Here is a 12,324-nt window from a genome sequence, read left to right as displayed (position 1 = left end):
ATCCCCGAAGGACAGGCAACAAAGAGCACAACCTCCAGGGTTTGAAATCAAGAGGGGAGGAGATCAAAAACAAAAAGGGAGAGAGGGGATCGAGAAAGGCAAGGGAAACATGAAGGGTGAGGGAGAAACAGAGAACCAAGTCAACCACACAAAAACCAAAGCTAATAATATCATCATCAGTTGCATATATTCATATTGTGATTCGTAAACATCTTTTTCCAACTAGCCCATTTCCAATCAAATTTCTCCATATGCTGGGTATTAAGGGCCACAGCCCTCTCACAGACATAATGTAACTGCACTCTTTGAATTATTTTGGATATAGAGGGAATCTTTGTTGATTTCCATACAGCCGGAATGGCCATTCTGGATGCAATAAGTATATGACCAATTATTGTTCTAAATTGGGCGGGAAATAGGTTTAGGGTGATATAAAGTAAGGCCAGGTGTGGTGCCGGATTGGTTATTATGCCAGAAATCTAAGAGAAAAAACTGCTTGCCAAAAGTTGAGTAGACATGGGCATTCCCACAAAACGGGAAGCAAGTTACCTTCCCTACCACAATTCCTCCAGCACAATGACGACACATCTGGGTACATTTTAGCTAATTTGTATGGGGTAAGGTAGCCACTATACAATATTTTAAAAGAACAATCCCAATGATTGGTACATTTTGTAATACTTAAATTATTGCACAGGGCAGCATCCCAATTATCTCGAGTGAAAGATCTTTGGAGGCCCTTCTCCCATATACTCACACAGCCTAGAATAGAAACATCATTCTCATAGTGTAAAAATTTATAGAACCATGAGATATCTTTTTTATTTTGATAGGGTTAGTTAACGCCTGCCATAGTTTTGAATCTATCTCAAGCCATGTCTTCGGATGTATACCGTGAAAACCTCTAATTTGTAGAAATGGGTGTAGACCTTTGCTTGGTGTGGTGTCAGCTATCTCAGCATAAGTGCTATACCCTAGTTCCCTTAAGGCAGTGGTTCTTAACCTTGTTGGAGGTACTGAACCCCACCAGTTTCATATGCGCATTCACCGAACCCTTCTTAATTGGAAAAATAAAATATGATTTTTCAAATTCAAAACATAGGTATATATTTAGGTATATATTTATAAATAGGTGCACAAAATGAACAAAACCATTAAGAACAAAACCATTAAAACATGATTTTCACACAAAAACAAAAACATAATAATGAATATTTACTGCACGAATCATGAGTCGGGTGTGGGTCTTCACCTCCGCCGAACCCGCGAGACTGACTCACCAAACCCCTGGGGTTCGATCGAACCCAGGTTAAGAACCACTGCCTTAAGGGGTAGGTATTGAGGTTAGGAATAAAGAGTTTGTATGCAGTTAGTAGAATGTCCATATGAAGTTTTGGAGAGGAGGAGTTCAACTTGTGGAGACCTATTATCTAGGCCTCAAGTGTGGAATGAATGGATGGGAGGAGTGTAGGTATAAGTTTGGATATGATGGACTTAGCCAGCAATAGTGCACGAAGATCTCTATTGGGAGCCACACTCTGCTCTATTTGTACCCATAGCTTATCAGATGGGGTTAACCAAGCGGATAGTTGGTCAAGGATAGTTGCATAGTAATACGTAGAAAGCATCGGGAGGCCGATCCCTCCTTTAGACCCATGTTTAGTAAAGGACAGGAATGGGATCCGTGTTTTTTTCCTTTACAGATGTATCTTTTAAGAGCCACCTCCAACTTACGGAAATAGGCAGAAGGTATAAGAATTGGAAAAAAAAAAAAAGAATTGGAATTGTTCGAAAATAGTATAATATTTTAGGAAAGATCAACATCTTAAAAGCGACTATTCTGCCTATCCATGATGATTCAAATTTTTCACTAAATCCACTAAAATAGATTGATACAATTTTTCATAGTTATCTTTAAATGTGTTGGAGGACGGGGCTGATATACTGTACATATACCTAGATAGTCCAATTTCTTAAGAGTCCAATTATAGGGAAATTTATCTTTAAGGTATTTCAAAGGTCCCCTTGAAACAGATATTGGGAGGGCACAAGATTTGGGGACATTAAGTTTATAATAAGAGACCGCACTGAAGGACTCTAAGGAAGCAGAGATTTCTGTAAGGGAATTCACCAGGTCAGTAACTGTAAGAATGTCATCATCTGCAAATAATCCAGTTTTATAGGAGGTATTCGTTACTGGAATACCTGAGATTTGCGAGTTATTTCTAATTTTGGATGCTAACGGCTCCATCACCAATGAGAAAATGATAGGAGATAGGGGACATCCCTGTCTTGTTCCATTAGTAATGCTGAAGGGTTCAGATAGTGCATTGGATGTAAATACTTAATTTTATAAAGACATTGATACCGAATTTAGATAGGGTAGCATCTAAGTATTGCCAATGTACTCTATCAAAGGCTTTTTCAGCATCCAATGCCAAAACCACATCCTGAGATCCTCGAGATTCAGTCAAGTGCATCAGATTAAGAATTCTGTGAGTTCCATCTGATGCTTGTCGTCCTTTAACGAAGCCCACTTGGTCCGCTTTAATTAGCAGAGGGGTAATTGTTAAAAGACAAATTGCTATAATTTTAGCGTAAATTTTAAGGTCTGTGTTTAGTAGGGAAATAGGCCTAAAGTTTTGAGGGCAGTCTGGAGTTTTCCCCCGGTTTTGGCAAAGTGACAATAATGGCTTTTAACATCTCAGGTGGGAATGTGGACGTAGACACCGCTTTATCAAAGATCCTTTTAAGGTGGGGTACTAATATGGATTGGAATTACTTATGATACTCAGAAGTAAAACCATCAGCCCCTGGGGACTTCCCCTTTGATAAAGCTTTATTAGCTGCGCTTTTTTCACTTTCTAGAATAGGTTGGTTAAGCCCCTCTAAATTGTGGAGATCTAAAGTAGGCAGTGAAAGGTTTTCAAAAAATTGATTTATGAGCTCTGGTGTAGGTTGTTTAGTATGCGGGTCATCTTTAAGGTTATACAACTGAGAATAGTAGGGGTGGAAAGCCGCTGCTATGCTACTAGGATGGTAAATGATACTGTTTGATATTGGGTCTAAAATAGAAGCCAATTTAGATTTGGATTGTCTAACACCCAAGTAACTTGCCAGCAATTTTCCCGCCTTGTTCCCTTGAGTATAAAAGGTAGCTTTAGCTTTTTTCAAATTTTGGCCATGTCGCCATGACAAGAGGGTCCTGAGCTCAAGTCTGGTTTCTTGAAGTTCTCGCAAGACAGTAGGGGATAAAGATTGCTTATGCTTATGTTCTAGCCTAGCTATCTTGTCGATCGTGTCAGAAAAGATTTGATTCCTATCACGCTTTGCTCTGGAAGCCAACTTTAGAAGTAAACCTCTACAATACACCTTATGAGGACACCACATACTAAACACATTAACAGAAGTAGAATTGATATCAAAGCTTCAGTGAGAGAAGATTGAAAAGTAGAATTGCAGAACATAGAGACATCATTACGCCATAAAAATACAGGGGAGAACTTTAAAGTCTCTTCAATACTCAGTGATATAGGTGCATGATCCGATCATGTCATAGGATGGATTTCGGCTTTGATAATATTTTGCAGTAAGCGAATATCAGTAAGAAAAAAGTCAATTCTTGAATAAGATTTCTGAGGGGCCGAATAATATGTAAAGTCTTTTTCAGAGGCATGTAGACATCTCCATGGATTGTAAAGATTAGCTTCAGCTAATACATGAGCTAGAGAGTGTCTCAAACTGCTGGAGGGATTGGAAATATCAAGAGATTTATTGATAATAGCATTACAACAGAAGGCCCTTCTGAATCTTTGCTACTTTTTTCCTGAGAGAATTTAGAAAGTGAACTTGGTGAACATTTGGGGCGTAGAGATTCACAATGGTATATGCAATGTTATTGATCAAATTCAAAACCTAACGCTGACGTACAAAGCTGTCCACCATACTGCCCCGAACTACATCACTGACCTAATATCCAAGTACCGCCCAGCAGGCACACTCCGCTCCTCACAAGACCTCCTTCTCTCTAGTTCCCTGGTCTCCTCCTCCCATGCCCGCCTCCAGGACTTCTCCAGGGTGTCACCCATCCTCTGGAACTCCCTGCCCCAACCCATCAGATTATCACCTACTCTCCTCTCCTTTAGGCGCACCCTGAAAACCCATCTCTTCAGGGAAGCCTACCCCACCCCCTGCTAACTTGCCGACCTCCTCCACTCTTCCTACCACTCCATCCCTCACAGCTATCTCCTCCTGTGCCACCATCCCCTCCCTCCTAGATTGTAAGCTCGAAAGAGCAGGGCCCTCGATCCCCTCATGTATCACATTGTATTGGTATTGTTCTGTCACATGTTCTGTCCCCCTTTGTAATGTACAGCGCTGAGTGAACTATTGGCGCTTTATAAATACTGTATAATAATAATAATAATTATTCATTTTGCAAACAATAATAAAAAATCTGCCTTTGCTGTCTGCCACTTGAGAGAGCAATGAGAAAGCCACCGAGTTACGGACCACTATAAGAACTCCACACTTCTTGGTAGGACCATTAGCTGTAAACACATGTGTGAATAGGTGGTGTGAGCGATGTGGAGCTTTGAGGGAGGAAAAGTGTGTTTCCTGGACACAGAGCACATCCCCATGAAGCCTGTGGACTTCTTTCCACATTAGTTGACGTTTAAATGGACTATTAAGAGGGGCGCATGCGCGGCCGGCTACGGGATGGATGCGCTTTGAGCACAGCTCCGTCCACCTGCCAGCTATAAAGCGGCACTCACCGCCCCCGGGGGAAACAAATCACCCCACAGTGTCACCTACCTCTGCCCGCATCCCGATCACCATGCCCCGCAGGAGGAGAGCCCCAGATCACCCCGGATCACCCCGGGAAGTTGACATAATTCTTCCCTGCTATTGTGCAGGGAATCCAAGATGGCGGCCGCAGCAGAGACACACAGGGAGACAGCAGCCACGAGGAGGACTACAGGGCCCAGCACAGGGATCCGAGGCTGCAAGAATCGCTTTACCCAGGGGACCCTGGTGAGTTATCACCCCCTTTGTCCCCCACAACTAGCAGCCCTGCCAAATCCAGGCCACGTCTGGACCAGGACCCTAACATCTCCTACCAAGCCCTGAATCTCCCGCCTCCACCCCCTACTTTAAACCTACCAGATATAGACGCATTCCCAGCGGCGGATCAGCCGCTAACGGAGGTGTCCATGAAATACATGCTGACGTCACTCCGTCAATCTCTGCAAAACTACATTTTTGCGTCTTTAAACCAAATAACTAGCGTGGTACAGCACCAAGAACGCAGAATTTGCCACATTGAAAGCAGCTTGGGCGACATAATAACAGCGCATAACGATTTGATTGACGCTCATACAGATCACTCATCTGATATCGAGCAAATCAACTTATAATTAGCAGACTTAGAAGATTGCTCGCGCCGCAACAACATTAAATTCAGAGGGATCCCTGAATCAGTGCCGAGCGAAAATCTGCTACCCTACATACAGCAATACTTCAAACTAATCCTCCCAACACTTTCAGATCTAGAGCTCGCGATTGATCGAGCCCACCGACTGCCCAAACCGGCGTTTCTGCCGGCATCTATTCCAAGAGATGTACTGATCCGGGTACATTTTTACCACGTTAAAGAAAAAATTATGATTGCGGTTAGAAATCCGCCACCTCTCCCGCCATCACATGCAAATCTCCGCCTCTATGCGGACTTATCCAAAGCCACGCTCCTTAATAGGAAAAAAATGATTTCCATCACTAAGGCCCTAAGGAATCACGGCATAGCCTACCAATGGGGCTTCTCAACTAAATTAATAGTGCGACGACAAGGCAGAATATTCACCATCAGGAACCTGGAAGCAGGCTTAGACCTGCTCAAGACATGGAACCTCCTCCCTGCAGATACACAGGACACCACCTCTAACTCTGCCCAGCGCATGGAGGCATCGTAAGCAGTTACATGGAGCATTCCAGGTGCTGACATCTTTCCTCCCCCCCCCCCCCCCCGGGGGGTCATTTTTCATTGTTTAAACTTCTGGCAATCGGCCTACATTTGATGAAGTTCGCTCTCCAAGTCCATGTTTGGCAGGACCCTGCCAGCGGTCAAAGCCTGTCTATACCCCCCAGTTCTAAAGTAGCGATGTTGGCTACTTGGCCTATTTTCATTTCTTGCAAAACTATTTTTATTATCCCTTGTGTCTCCTCTCACCTTTTCCTATGGCACCACCAGCCACTCCGCCTTACTCCTGATCGTGTAATCCTTGAGGCTACCAGGGCCACTACCTCTAAACCTTCAATCGAGCCTTACTGGTACCACAACTATGCTATCACTTTCCTTCCCCAGGAGATTACCGAGTCTCGACCCTCTCAAACAACAACCCGACGGTATATTTTCAATGAAGAAATTTATATAAATGATTAATATAACATCTCTTAACGTTAGAGTCCTAAACTCTCCTTTCAAGAGATCGCTGCTCCTTAAAGAAACACGGAAATCCCAAGCCGACATTCTCTTTATACAGGAGACCCATTTCGCCACGGAAAAAACGCCTAAACTACACCTGCACCATTTCTCACAAATATTTATGGCAACCAATCCCAAAAAGAAAAACAGAGTTATTATAGCCATTAACGACTCTCTCCCTTTCCTCCTCATCTCGAAAATAGCCGACCCACATGGACGCTTTCATATCCTCATTTGCCAGATAAATGACATAACCCACACATTGGTGAATGTATACGGCACAAACAACAACCAAATGCAATTTTATCAAACGCTCTACAAGACCATTTCTGACCATAAACAAGGCAGACTTATAATTGAATTCAACAAGGCAGACTCATAATTGAATTCAGGGAAGCCTACCCCACCCTCACCTAACGGCCATTCTCCCTCATTCCTCCCACCACTTCATCCCCCTCAGCCACTTCATTCCCCTCAGCCACATCCTATTGTTCCACTACCCCCTCCCTCCTAGATTGTAACCTTGAAAGAGTAGGGCCCTCTTACCCCTCGTACGCTGTCTGTTTTTGTTGTACTGTGCCATGTATTGTCCCCCTATTGTACAGCGCTGAGCAAACCCTTTGGCGCTATATAAACTTGATGTAATAATAATAATAATAATAATAATAATAATTGGCGGAGACCTCAATGTTATGAGCAACCCACTCGTGGACTCATCCTCCAAGAAGCAACCCACTAAATATACCTTTAATCAATTTCTACATAATCACGACTTGTATGATATATGGAGATGCCAACATGGTTCCGAGAGAGACTATACCTACTACTCCCCAGCACATCTTTCATACTCCAGAATAGATATGTTTATCATTGACAAATGGACACTACAACAAGTGACTTCCTCTAACATTGAAACCATTTCCTGGTCAGACCACGCACCAACCAGTATATCCTTGGACGATGATCGACGCTCGGCGCTCCCACCGATTTGGAGACTTAACTCTTCACTCCTGAAATTTCCGGACAATCAGAATCATATCTTAGAAGCCCACAACTTGTTTTTTGCTACCAACACCACTCCGGATATCTCAATTACTACACTTTGGCAAACATACAAGGCCTACATGAGAGGTATCCTCATACAATTAAACTCCCGTATAAATAGACAGCGTTCCCAACAAATTGACCAACTTCTAACCTCCATTAACCTAAATGAGGAAATTAACAAAAAAAACCCTAACCCCTCCATATCCACAACTCTAAACCAAGATAGAAACAAATTACGCACCCTTTTACTCCACTCTTATGACACCAAAAAACAAAGACCAAATTCTATGCACTCGGAAATAAAGCAAGCTCTCTTCTTGCTAAGACCATCAAACAAAAACGACTTAAGACCAAAATATCTACGATCCAACACCCAACCACACGCTCTCCTCTTACAAATCCACAAGATATTGCCAACGCTTTTGCAACATATTATCAGAAGCTATATAACATAAAAGATGATTCTAATACAACCCAACCAATGATTCCCTCCATTGAACGCTTCCTATGTAACACCAACCTCGCCCACATCACCCCCTCTCAACTCGAATCTCTCTCAGTGCCAATCTCACCCATAGAAATTGAAAAAGTCATAAGCACCCTACCCTTAAACAAATCGCCAGGGAACGAATTCTACAAAACATTTGCACCTAACCTTAAGTCACACCTATCTGCCCTTTATAATCACGTTGCGTCTAACGGGGAATTCCCCCCTGACATGCTACAGTCGATAATCACAACTATCCTGAAACCGGGCAAAGACCCCCAATTGGCCCAAAATTACAGACCGATCTCGCTGCTTAACACAGACATAAAAATATACGCCAAAGTAATTGCCAAAAGACTACTCCCATACCTACCTACATTAATTCACCCAGACCAAGTGGGTTTTATACCTGGTAGACAGGCTCCTGATGCTACCAGGCAAATTATATCGCTACTGCATCACCTTGAATCTGACAAACGACCCTCCCTCTTTCTATCATTGGACGCGAAAAAGGCATTCGACCGAATTCACTGGAAATTTATGACACTTACACTACAAAAATTTGGCATAACTGATTGGATGCTGTCGGCGATCCTCGCCCTTTACTCCAAACCCTCTGCTAGAGTACTAACTAACGGCATGCTCTCACAACCCTTTTATATATCCAATGGAACCAGACAGGGTTGCCCCCTGTCCCCTATAATTTTTACCCTACTTATAGAACCACTAGCGACTAACCTTAGAAATGACCCAAAGTTCACAGGAATTAAATTTCTTACAACCGAACACAAAATCAGTCTCTTTGCAGACGATATTATCCTGATGATTACAAATCCATATAAATCACTCCAGACGATACGCATGCATATCCATGATTACGCAGCAGTCTCATACTACAAACTTAATGAATCCAAATCATCAATATTAAATCTGTACACGCCCTCTATAACCCAAAACTTGCTTTCTAAAGAGTTCCCTTTTACTTGGGAAAAGAACAGCATCCCATATTTAGGGATTAAACTCACCGCTACTACTAACCAACTTTACACGGCTAATTACAGACCGTTACTTGAAACTATCCCACAGGACCTCAAGAGCTTTCGCGCTACTACTCTATCGACATTAGGTAGAATAGCTACTTTAGAAATGTGCATACTCCCTAAGATACTCTACATTTTTCGTACACTTCCTATCCCAGCCCCCTACTCTTTCTTTGCTAAACTCCAGGCAATACTGAACAAATTCCTATGGAACTCAAAAAAACCCAGATGCACCACAAATCTCTTAATACGTCCACCCTCCAGAGGTGGAGCAGGTCTTCCACATATGAAGTCCTACTACCAAGCCGTTCTATTAGACCAACTCTTCTTCTGGTGGCACCCCTCCTCTGAAAAAATTTGGACCATCATGGAAACATCTGTGTACCTTCGACATACTATAACAGACATACTATTTTTACCCCGAGCAGCTCAGGCTCAAACGCTACATAAGCACCCATGCGTACAAGCCTCTTTAACAGCCTGGCACGATTTTGTTGCTTATAACCAACTAAGGAACAATAATGTGCAAACCCCTACTCCACTCTCATCCTTACATTTTATCATCCCCCACCTAAACCTAACAATGTGGACGGCCCTTAGCATACTCCACATTCAAGACATTTATACTTCAGGCACAGTAGACTCCTTCTATACTACCCAAAGCAAATTTCACCTTCCTGACAATGAATAATTCACCTATATGCGCATAGCCCATTCACTTCACAAAGCAAATATTTTGCACGCAACAGGAATCCCTGCAACTGCACACCACTTCTTCCATAGATCGATCTATCCAAAAAAAGGAATCTCAACCTTCTACACACTTATAACCGAAACGCAATTTGCAACATGTACCTCCTCCTTAACCAATTAGGAGAAAAATCTTCTCCAATCAATAACCCCACACATATGGGAAAAAACATTCACCATCACCTACAAAGCTTCGAAATGTTCCTCCCACTGAGAAACATTTTTGAAAATCCTACACGAATGGTATTTAACCCCACTAAATTATCCTTATTCTATCCACAACACTCGCGAGCCTGCTGGAGGCATTGCGGAGAATCTGGTTCACTTCTCCATATACTTTGGAACTGTAAGTCAATCAAGTCCTATTGGAACAAAGTTTTTCAAATAATTTCTTCAATTACACGTTAGTACGTTAGTAAACCCAAACCCCGCCTTAGCTCTCCTATATATTGGCATAGATAATTTCCCTATAAACTCACGCACCATCATTGTACACACGTTAGCAGCTGCAAAAACTAATATTACCAAATTATGGCGCTCTACCACCACCCCTCCTCTGTCCCGCTTCTTATCCGACCTCAATCTCCAATGCGAGATGGAAAGACGAATAGCCCTCCACAACTCCTCTTATCACAAATTTAAAGCCCAATGGTCTCGATGGCTAAAAAACCCAAACTGCTCTGTAAATTGATTACTAATACTACTCATTGTAATATACGTTACCCCTACTGCACTGGTGCCCTCTTTTTTCCCCCTCCTCCCCATCTCCTATCTCCCTCCCCCAGTTATAATCTATCGACCTCTAGAAAGGTTTACGAGACAATGAGCATACCTCTCATGTATACAATTGGAATCTAAAGTTTCCCCGGCCAAATGGTGGGGATCCTCCACTCTTATTTCTCTTTTCGTGTGTTATGTTCCTCAAATGTGAACCCTTCCAGTTCCATGTTAACATGTTTCCTTTTTGTATGTTGAAAATTTTTCAATAAACATTATTTGAATATAAATGATACCAATGAAATTATACTACATTAATTATATAAAATAAATGAAATATGAATTAAATAAACCATTAAAACGAGATATAATTGACCAATAAAAGAATGTCATCATAATTCTCTGCCTGTCAGGGTGTTGGCAGAATCATGAAATAAAATATAATAAAGAAGAATATTTTGGGGGTAAAAGGTCTGCCGTGTATGTGAGCCGCGTACCGTGTGAGTAGACTCAGATCCTGTATAACCACAAATCCCTTTTCAGGTCACATCCACCTCTCACCTGAGTGCACTTAGTGTGCCGTGTTTCTTTTCTACGCTCATCTTTCTCTCTCTCTTCCAGTGTTGGGAGTGTAACCCATTGAAATGTTATTACTTGTTATACATATAATGGGAATGAGATGGTGGTGGATTGCTCTTCAGGGTTACTCACATTGATAGAACAGCCCTCTGGAACTTGTATTTCTGAGCAACAGGACTTGGCTGATAAGCAGAGTGTCGGGGACTACATCTCCCAGGAGAGGCAGCGTGTGGGCGAGGCATATAAATATCAAATCCCAGGAGATGGACCAGGAGTGTGCGGAGGGAGATGGAAGGAGAAGGAGGTGTGCTGATGGCTGAGAAGCTGAGTTAGCCCGCAGAGCCAGGATTCAGGGGGAGAGAATGAGGAGAAAGAACTTGCTGTCCAGCCGGCACTCAACGCTACCAAGCAAGCTACTCAGACAGCAAGAGACCAAGTGGTACTTTTTAGGATTACCGGGGGCAAGGAGTACTATCAACAGTGCCCCTAGTACCAGGTTCACCCATACTGATTTTAGAAACAAATCACTTTTTAACCCTCAAATATCGAACAATAGCCAAATAGATGTTTTTAAAAAAATGGTTAATCTTGACCTAGAACGACTAACTATCCCTAAAATTAATAAGAATATAGGTATGGAAATAGGTATAAAAAAGCTTAGTAAGAGAGATGATATAGTAATCAGACCAGCGGACAAAGGGGGAGGTATCGTAGTCTTGTCCAAAGAATACTATTCAGGCGAATTAGCCAAACAATTAAGCGATATCCATACTTATGAAGTCCTAAAAAAAGACCCCACGGTACAATACAAAAAAGAACTGGAGAGATTGGTTAAAAAAGGTGTAGAGAAAAATATTCTGAATAAAAAAGAGGCAAGGTTTCTCACGCCAGATACATGCAGAATACCAGTCATATATACAGTTCCAAAAATCCATAAAGATGCTGTAAATCCACCTGGAAGGCCCATAGTAAATGGCATACAGTCAGTTCTAGCAAGAATGGGACAATATATAGATGAATTCCTGCAACCGGTGGTTAAACGTACTCAGTCTTTCTTGAGAGACACGAAACAGCTTATCCAAACATTAGAAGAAGTAAGAGGAGGATGTGAGTTGTATATGGCGAGTGCAGATGTCTCCTCACTGTATACGATCATTGGACATGATGATGCAATGGAAGCAGTGAGTTGGGGCCTTAGGACATATAGCAATCTACCCTGGACA

General features: G+C 42.3%; 1 protein-coding gene across 1 annotated transcript in view; it reads left to right on the top strand.

The window, feature by feature from the left end:
* The window catches only part of LOC149462960 (NACHT, LRR and PYD domains-containing protein 6-like), a 580,167-nt gene that overhangs the window by 237,006 nt on the left and 330,837 nt on the right, over positions 1-12,324 (top strand). The gene's annotated exons all lie outside the window — the stretch shown is intronic.

The sequence above is a fragment of the Staurois parvus genome, unplaced genomic scaffold (assembly GCF_062004578.1).
Source record: "Staurois parvus isolate SC_StPar_1 unplaced genomic scaffold, SC_StPar_1.0 ptg000164l, whole genome shotgun sequence".
NCBI classification, from domain to species: Eukaryota; Metazoa; Chordata; class Amphibia; order Anura; family Ranidae; genus Staurois; species Staurois parvus.
The sequence above is the reverse complement of the archived record's forward strand: the minus strand, read 5'-3'. Positions and strand labels throughout refer to the sequence as shown.